This window comes from Accipiter gentilis, unplaced genomic scaffold (assembly GCF_929443795.1).
Source record: "Accipiter gentilis unplaced genomic scaffold, bAccGen1.1, whole genome shotgun sequence".
In the NCBI taxonomy this organism is placed as follows: Eukaryota; Metazoa; Chordata; class Aves; order Accipitriformes; family Accipitridae; genus Astur; species Astur gentilis.
Genome location: NW_026060868.1, coordinates 5,905,840 through 5,912,398, shown reverse-complemented (window position 1 = coordinate 5,912,398; position 6,559 = coordinate 5,905,840).

The window sequence follows — 6,559 nt, the reverse complement described above, 5'->3', positions numbered from 1 at the left end:
CCAGCAACATCTTTCAGGGCTGCCACCTTCCGTGTGGGACAATGAGCCGGACGTGTGCCTTTCCGGAATCAGGCTCTGCCGAGGACGAGAGCCATGAGATGTTCCTCCTCTGGGCAAGCCCGGGTCCCAGATCCTGTTGTGCCTGTGAATAGGCTGCAGGGGGACGGTGAAGACCAGAAACATCTTTCCAGCCTGCCACCTTCCGTGTGGGACACGGAGCCGGACGTGTGCCTTTCCAGAATCAGACTCTGCCGAGGACGAGAGCCATGAGATGTTCCTCCTCTGGGCAAGCCCGGGTCCTGAATACTGTTGTGCCTGTGAATAGGCTGCAGGGGGACGGTGAAGACCAGCAACATCTTTCTGGCCTGACACCTTCCGTGTGGGACACGGAGCCGGACGTGTGCCTTTCCAGAATCAGACTCTGCCGAGGACGAGAGCCATGAGATGTTCCTCCTCTGGGCAAGCCCGGGTCCCAGATCGTGTTGTGCCTGTGAATAGGCTGCAGGGGGACGGTGAAGACCAGCAACAGCTTTCAGGGCTGCCACCTTCCGTGTGGGACAAGGAGCCGGACGTGTGCCTTTTCGGAAACAGGCCCTGTCGAGGACGAGAGACATGAGATGTTCCTCCTCTGGGCAAGCCCGGGTCCCAGATCCTGTTGTACCTGTGAATAAGCTGCAGGGGGACGGTGAAGACCAGCAACATCTTTCCAGCCTGCCACATTCCGTGTGGGACAAGGAGCCGGACGTGTGCCTTTCCAGAATCAGACTCTGCCGAGAACGAGAGCCATGAGATGTTCCTCCTCTGGGCAAGCCCAGGTCCCAGATCCTGTTGTGCCTGTGAATAGGCTGCAGGGGGACGGTGAAGACCAGCAACATCTTTCCGGCCTGCCACCTTCCGTATGGGACAAGGAGCCGGACGTGTGCCTTTTCGGGAAGAGGCCCTGCCGAGGACGAGAGCCATGAGATGTTCCTCCTCTGGGCAAGCCCGGGTCCCAGATCCTGTTGTGCCTGTGAATAGGCTGCAGGGGGACGGTGAAGACCAGCAACAGCTTTCAGGGCTGCCACCTTCCGTGTGGGACAAGGAGCCGGACGTGTGCCTTTTCGGAAACAGGCTCTGCCGTGGACGAGAGACTAACCCTGACCCTAACCCTAAGCCTAACCCCTAACCCTAACCCTAAGCCCATCCCTAACGACCCTAACCTTAACCCTAACCCTAAGCCCTTAACACTAACCCTAACCCTAAACGGTAACCCTAACCCTAACTGTAACCCTAACCCGGACCCTATCTCCTAACTCTAACCCTAACCCCTAACCCTAACCGTAACCCTAACCCCCTAACCCTAACACTCACCCTAACACCTAACCCTAACCCTAATCCTAACCCCTAACCCTAACCCCTAACCCTAACCCTAATGGACCCTAACCCTAATGGACCCTAACCCTAACCCTAACCCCTAACCCTAACCGTAACCCTAACCACCTAACCCTAACATTCACCCTAACACCTAACCCTAACCCTAATCCTAACCCCTAACCCTAACCCCTAACCCTATCCCTAACCCTAATGGACCCTAACCCTAACCCTAACCCTAACCCCTAACCCTAACCCTAACCCTAACCCTAACCCTAATGGCCCTAACCCTATCCCTAACCCTGACCCTAACCCTAACCCTAAGCGTAACCCTAACCCCCTAACCCTAACCCTAACCCTAACCCCTAACCCTAACCCTAACCCTAACCCCAACCCTAACCCTATCCCTAACCCTAACCCCTAACTGTAAACCTTTTCTGACAAGTTGCAGGATGTGTGCCGTTTCCGAAACAGGTTCTGCCGAGGACGAGAGCCATGAGATTTTCCTCCTCTGGACAAGCCCGTATCCCAGATCCTGTTGTGCCTGTGAATAGGCTGCAGGGGGACGGTGAAGACCAGCAACATCTTTCCAGCCTGCCACCTTCCGTGTGGGACACGGAGCCGGACGTGTGCCTTTCCAGAATCAGGCTCTGCCGAGGACGAGAGCCATGAGATGTTCCTCCTCTGGGCAAGCCCGGGTCCCAGATCCTGTTGTGCCTGTGAATAGGCTGCAGGGGGACGGTGAAGACCAGCAACATCTTTCCGGCCTTCCACCTTCCGTGTGGGACACGGAGCCGGACGTGTGCCTTTCCAGAATCAGACTCTGCCGAGGACGAGAGCCATGAGATGTTCCTCCTCTGGGCAAGCCCGGGTCCTGAATACTGTTGTGCCTGTGAATAGGCTGCAGGGGGACGGTGAAGACCAGCAACAGCTTTCAGGGCTGCCACCTTCCGTGTGGGACAAGGAGCCGGACGTGTGCCTTTCCGGAATCAGGCTCTGCCGAGGACGAGAGACATGAGATGTTCCTCCTCTGGGCAAGCCCAGGACCCAAATCCTGTTGTGCCTGTGAATAGGCTGCAGGGGGACGGTGAAGACCAGCAACATCTTTCAGGGCTGCCACCTTCCGTGTGGGACAAGGAGCCGGACGTGTGCCTTTCCGGAATCAGGCTCTGCCGAGGACGAGAGCCATGAGATGTTCCTCCTCTGGGCAAGCCCGGGTCCCAGATCCTGTTGTGCCTGTGAATAGGCTGCAGGGGGACGGTGAAGACCAGCAACATCTTTCCGGGCTGCCACCTTCCGTGTGGGACACGGAGCCGGACGTGTGCCTTTCCAGAATCAGACTCTGCCGAGGACGAGAGCCATGAGATGTTCCTCCTCTGGGCAAGCCCGGGTCCTGAATACTGTTGTGCCTGTGAATAGGCTGCAGGGGGACGGTGAAGACCAGCAACATCTTTCCAGCCTGCCACCTTCCGTGTGGGACACGGAGCCGGACGTGTGCCTTTCCAGAATCAGACTCTGCCGAGGACGAGAGCCATGAGATGTTCCTCCTCTGGGCAAGCCCGGGTCCCAGATCCTGTTGTGCCTGTGAATAGGCTGCAGGGGGACGGTGAAGACCAGCAACAGCTTTCAGGGCTGCCACCTTCCGTGTGGGACAAGGAGCCGGACGTGTGCCTTTTCGGAAACAGGCCCTGTCGAGGACGAGAGACATGAGATGTTCCTCCTCTGGGCAAGCCCGGGTCCCAGATCCTGTTGTACCTGTGAATAAGCTGCAGGGGGACGGTGAAGACCAGCAACATCTTTCCAGCCTGCCACCTTCCGTGTGGGACAAGGAGCCGGACGTGTGCCTTTCCAGAATCAGACTCTGCCGAGAACGAGAGCCATGAGATGTTCCTCCTCTGGGCAAGCCCAGGTCCCAGATCCTGTTGTGCCTGTGAATAGGCTGCAGGGGGACGGTGAAGACCAGCAACATCTTTCCGGCCTGCCACCTTCCGTGTCGGACAAGGAGCCGGACGTGTGCCTTTTCGGGAAGAGGCCCTGCCGAGGACGAGAGCCATGAGATGTTCCTCGTCTGGGCAAGCCCGGGTCCCAGATCCTGTTGTGCCTGTGAATAGGCTGCAGGGGGACGGTGAAGACCAGCAACAGCTTTCAGGGCTGCCACCTTCTGTGTGGGACAAGGAGCCGGACGTGTGCCTTTCCGTAATCAGGCTCTGCCGAGGACGAGAGCCATGAGATGTTCCTCCTCTGGGCAAGCCCGGGTCCCAGATCCTGTTGTACCTGTGAATAAGCTGCAGGGGGACGGTGAAAACCAGCAACAGCTTTCAGGGCTGCCACCTTCCGTGTGGGACAAGGAGCCGGACGTGTGCCTTTTCGGAAACAGGCTCTGCCGAGGACGAGAGACTAACCCTGACCCTATCCCTAAGCCTAACCCCTAACCCTAACCCTAAGCCCATCCCTATCGACCCTAACCTTAACCCTAACCCTAAGCCCTTAACACTAACCCTAACCCTAAACGGTAACCCTAACCCTAACTGTAACCCTAACCCGGACTCTATCTCCTAACTCTAACCCTAACCCCTAACCCTAACCGTAACCCTAACCACCTAACCCTAACATTCACCCTAACACCTAACCCTAACCCTAATCCTAACCCCTAACCCTAACCCCTAACCCTAACCCTAACCCTAATGGACCCTAACCCTAACCCTAACCCTAATGGCCCTAACCCTAACCCTAACCCTAACCCTAATGGCCCTAAACCTATCCCTAACCCTGACCCTAACCCTAACCCTAAGCGTAACCCTAACCCCCTAACCCTAACCCTAACCCTAACCCCTAACCCTAACCCTAACCCTAACCCTAACCCCAACCCTAACCCTAACCCTAACCCTAACCCCTAACTGTAAACCTTTTCTGACAAGTTGCAGGATGTGTGCCGTTTCCGAAACAGGTTCTGCTGAGGACGAGAGTCATAAGATTTTCCTCCTCTGGGCAAGCCCGTATCCCAGATCCTGTTGTGCCTGTGAATAGGCTGCAGGGGGACGGTGAAGACCAGCAACATCTTTCAGGGCTGCCACCTTCCGTGTGGGACAAGGAGCCGGACGTGTGCCTTTCCGGAATCAGGCTCTGCCTAGGACGAGAGCCATGAGATGTTCCTCCTCTGGGCAAGCCCGGGTCCTGAATCCTGTCGTACCTGTGAATAGGCTGCAGGGGGACGGTGAAGACCAGCAACATCTTTCCAGCCTGCCACCTTCCGTGTGGGACACGGAGCCGGACGTGTGCCTTTCCAGAATCAGACTCTGCCGAGGACGAGAGCCATGAGATGTTCCTCCTCTGGGCAAGCCTGGGTCCTGAATACTGTTGTGCCTGTGAATAGGCTGCAGGGGGACGGTGAAGACCAGCAACAGCTTTCAGGGCTGCCACCTTCCGTGTGGGACAAGGAGCCGGACGTGTGCCTTTCCGGAATCAGGCTCTGCCGAGGACGAGAGACATGAGATGTTCCTCCTCTGGGCAAGCCCAGGACCCAAATCCTGTTGTGCCTGTGAATAGGCTGCAGGGGGACGGTGAAGACCAGCAACATCTTTCAGGGCTGCCACCTTCCGTGTGGGACAAGGAGCCGGACGTGTGCCTTTCCGGAATCAGGCTCTGCCGAGGACGAGAGCCATGAGATGTTCCTCCTCTGGGCAAGCCCGGGTCCCAGATCCTGTTGTACCTGTGAATAAGCTGCAGGGGGACGGTGAAGACCAGCAACATCTTTCCAGCCTGCCACCTTCCGTGTGGGACAAGGAGCCGGACGTGTGCCTTTCCAGAATCAGACTCTGCCGAGAACGAGAGCCATGAGATGTTCCTCCTCTGGGCAAGCCCAGGTCCCAGATCCTGTTGTGCCTGTGAATAGGCTGCAGGGGGACGTTGAAGACCAGCAACATCTTTCCGGCCTGCCACCTTCCGTGTCGGACAAGGAGCCGGACGTGTGCCTTTTCGGGAAGAGGCCCTGCCGAGGACGAGAGCCATGAGATGTTCCTCCTCTGGGCAAGCCCGGGTCCCAGATCCTGTTGTGCCTGTGAATAGGCTGCAGGGGGACGGTGAAGACCAGCAACAGCTTTCAGGGCTGCCACCTTCCGTGTGGGACAAGGAGCCGGACGTGTGCCTTTTCGGAAACAGGCTCTGCCGAGGACGAGAGACTAACCCTGACCCTAACCTTAAGCCTAACCTGTAGGGATTGGCGCTCGGAAGATCTCGCGATGTACGGAAAGAGAAGGGTTAAGGGAGGCGGGATGACCGACAGACAGTATATAAGGGCGTGACGCAGTTGAATAAACGCCATTTGCAGCATCCTCATATTGGTGTCAGTGCTCTGTGGCCCAGGGTATGGTGGACCCTGTGCCGAGTCCCACGGGGTGATCAGACGAATGTCTACAAGTGGTGACCCTGACGTGATTGGACATCGGCGGATTACGCGGGGCGTAATCGAAGGCCTGGCCAGGCATGGAAGGAGTCCTGAAAGTGTTGGACTCATGCTCTAGAGAGGTAAAAATCCCTATGGGACAAAAAGAAGCGAAAGCTTGCCTAGAGCGGCTCCTGAAAGAGGAAGCGATAGAGCGCCCGGGGGACATATTGTCTCCTGAGTGCTGGCCGAAATGCACCGCGGCTTTAGCGGAACGGGCTATGGCGACGCAGCATGGTCCGGAGTTAAAGACGTGGGGGCGGATTAGGGCGATTTTCAGGAAAGTGCGGGAGGAGGGCTTAACATGGAAGGAAGCAAAGAGATTGATGCACGCGCAGGCGGAGCGGGGCGTGCAGGCGGATGGGGGGGCGCGGACAGAAGGGCTGACGGAGGTAGCGGAGCAGACGCCTCTGGTGCTCCCAGTGCAGCCGTCGGCACCGGCCGAACCACCGGGATACCCTTGGGAGGAGTTTGAACGGGAGCGTGAACGGGCGAGAGAGGGGGAGCGGGAGAAAGAGCGACAGTTAATTCAGGAGGCAGAGGAACCCGTGGCGGAGCAAAGGAGACGGGAGAAGGAGAGGCAGAGACTAGAGGAGGCGGAGAGGGCTGTGATGAAGGGATCGGAAAAGGAGCAGGTAGAGGAGGGAGCGGTTCCCCTGTATGATCCGGAGGATTGGGTGCCGGGACGTGTTTTGCGAACCGCGCCACAAGCTCACCCTAAGATGGCGCCGACATCCGCCTTCTCCCCGGATGTCTCTCCGGAGGTCG